The sequence below is a fragment of the Opisthorchis viverrini genome (genome assembly GCF_000715545.1).
Source record: "Opisthorchis viverrini unplaced genomic scaffold opera_v5_102, whole genome shotgun sequence".
Lineage (NCBI taxonomy): Eukaryota > Metazoa > Platyhelminthes > Trematoda > Opisthorchiida > Opisthorchiidae > Opisthorchis > Opisthorchis viverrini.
This window is the reverse complement of record NW_008751761.1, coordinates 26011-28338: the sequence shown is the minus strand read 5'-3', so window position 1 is coordinate 28338 and position 2328 is coordinate 26011. Positions and strand designations below refer to the sequence as shown.

The 2328-nt window shown below is 47.8% G+C and overlaps 1 protein-coding gene across 1 annotated transcript in view; it reads right to left on the bottom strand.

Moving 5' to 3' along the window:
- The window catches only part of T265_05513 (hypothetical protein), a gene marked incomplete at both ends in the record, with an annotated part of 45892 nt that extends 43861 nt beyond the window's left edge, over positions 1-2031 (bottom strand). Inside the window, one exon of the mRNA XM_009170547.1 lies at positions 1988-2031. The remainder of the gene's footprint in view (positions 1-1987) is intronic.
- Between the last annotated feature and the right edge of the window lie 297 nt (positions 2032-2328).

Below are 2328 nucleotides of genomic sequence, written 5' to 3'. Positions count from 1 at the left end.
AGTGACACTTAGCATAGATAACCGAAAGGCGCTAAGGCGACTGTTTACTGGAACCTAATCCAGTAAGGCACATCATCATCATCATCATGGACAACATGATATCATTGTTCAACACTGACATTCGCTGCCTTACAACCGTGATTTATTTAGAAGACATTGTGAAGAAAAATAAAGGTGGACAGGGAAGGAATTTACTACTAGCTTACTACAATCATTCCGTGGTGCCTACGCCTCCAGACATTCATTCAAACAATTTGGATAAACTGGCAACAAGAACGCCAGCAGTCCATACGGAGGTATGAGAAAAAATCGTTTAGCTGAAGCACCGATATGAATTTCGTTCGTTCGGCTGTAGCACCCTTCCGGGGCCTAGCTGCCATGCCACCCGAAGGAAGCACAAGAGCTGGGATACTGCCAGGATGTCCAAGCCTAGACAGGGGAAGTCGAGAGGCGGAGGTCGGATTCGAACCACGGACCTTCGCGCTTTAACCACTTGGGCCATCTCGCCCCATATGAATTTCTGATATGGATCGATATGGACGTCTGGTTAATGCATGGAAGCCATGAAACACTGAAAAACCACAAGATATGTCCGGCGAGAAGTTTCCGTCGCACAATCAAAAACTTGCTTTCCATTTGCCTCGTTACGTATTCTCCAACACCAACCCACAGGAGCTGTGATTCTGAACCAAAGGATTGTTGATCACCTGAAGACGTCTCAGTTCCGCTGCGCGAACAGGCCAGGCCTCAAAGCTATATAACAAGACGGCCCACACCGTAGCTTGACACACACGTCCCTTGAGATTTAGGGATACAACCTTTGACGCCATAGGTGTCTCAAATTAGCAAGCGGAACCTGAGCCTTGCAGATTCGTGCATTTACTTCATCTGTCACACTACCATCAGAACTAACACAACTTCCAAGGTGCGTAAAACATGCCACAACTTCGAGTCTCTCCCAGGATTGTAGGTGGCGTGTTCAGTGACTGCTTGTCCACCAGACTTCATAGTCGGCTCGCGCGCTCACTTCTAGTTGACGCCTGATAATTCATCGGGCCGAATTATGTTCGGAACCGGATGGGATATTTCTCCGAGATTCAAGAAAAGGTATTATTCTGTTTGACATCCAGTGCTTGAGTGAGCCTCATAGCACCGTGCCACAAGCAGAACTCTCTGCATTTTGCAAGTAGGTGGCAATCTCGTTCCAGTATTAGTTCACATCTGATGGCGGAGCATTGGGAAGAGACTCTGGAAGACGATTCCGGTAAATTCGTCTAACATCCCGATCTGCCAGTCTCTCAGTTGCCAGGCGATTTTTACGCGGCTCTTGGTGGGAGAAGCGACTCCGGACGAGTACGTAGTTGAAATCCACAAATAAGTTCCAAAACGAGCGGGAGTCAGCCGTTGATCCGCGTCATCGATGACTGATGAGAATGTGATTGATCTGAGTTTGTGGCCGGTACACTGTTGAAGGATGCCATGTGGCCAGACGATTTCAGCTATTTCGGAAGTTAATACCGTATAAAAACTGCCTGTGGTCGACTATGTTGACCAGAAGGTCCATGGTTCCAACCCGACCTCTGCCCCTTGACTTCCCCGGTCTAGACTTGGGCAACCTGGCAGTATCACAGCCCTCTTGCTTCCTTCTGGTGGCACGGCAGGTAGGCACCGAAAGGGTGCTACAGCTGAAGAATTACTATTATTTAATATAGTTCGCGGTTAGCACACAACTAAAGCAGCCGTTCACTATAGTCCATACGTACCGAGTTCAGTCCATATCGGCCACCTAACTGAATCTCAGGGGCGTCAAGCCTGCTCACTTGTGCATTCAGATCTCTGGCAACCACAATAATATCTGAGCTTATAGTCCACCGCAACAGGACATTCAAGGCGTCATAAAACGTGCCTTTCATGGTGCCAGAGCTACAGCCAGTTAATGTGTAAGCAAACACGACTCAGTGCAGGGCCTAGAGCATGAAAAACATACCTGTTAGGAGGACTTACTGCAAACGAACAGATCCGTTTGCTAGCAGGCCTGTCAATTTCAGCTGAGGATTTCAAAGCAATTCCTCAACAGCAACAAGCGCAGTTCAAGCAATGGCGACTGTGATTAATTCAGTCTCTCACTTCAGTTATCAGCCTTAAGACATCGACCCCATCTCAAAATGGCGGTTTCTTGTACAAGACAGATTCGATCGCAGCAACTGTTACCGGCAGCAGCAGCAGCATCCGGCCTCACGTTCGATTCATGGCACAAACGCTGGAAAGATAATTTCCAGAATAAGCTTACTGATAATGCATGGAAATCAGGTCGCTTGGTTCGAAAAC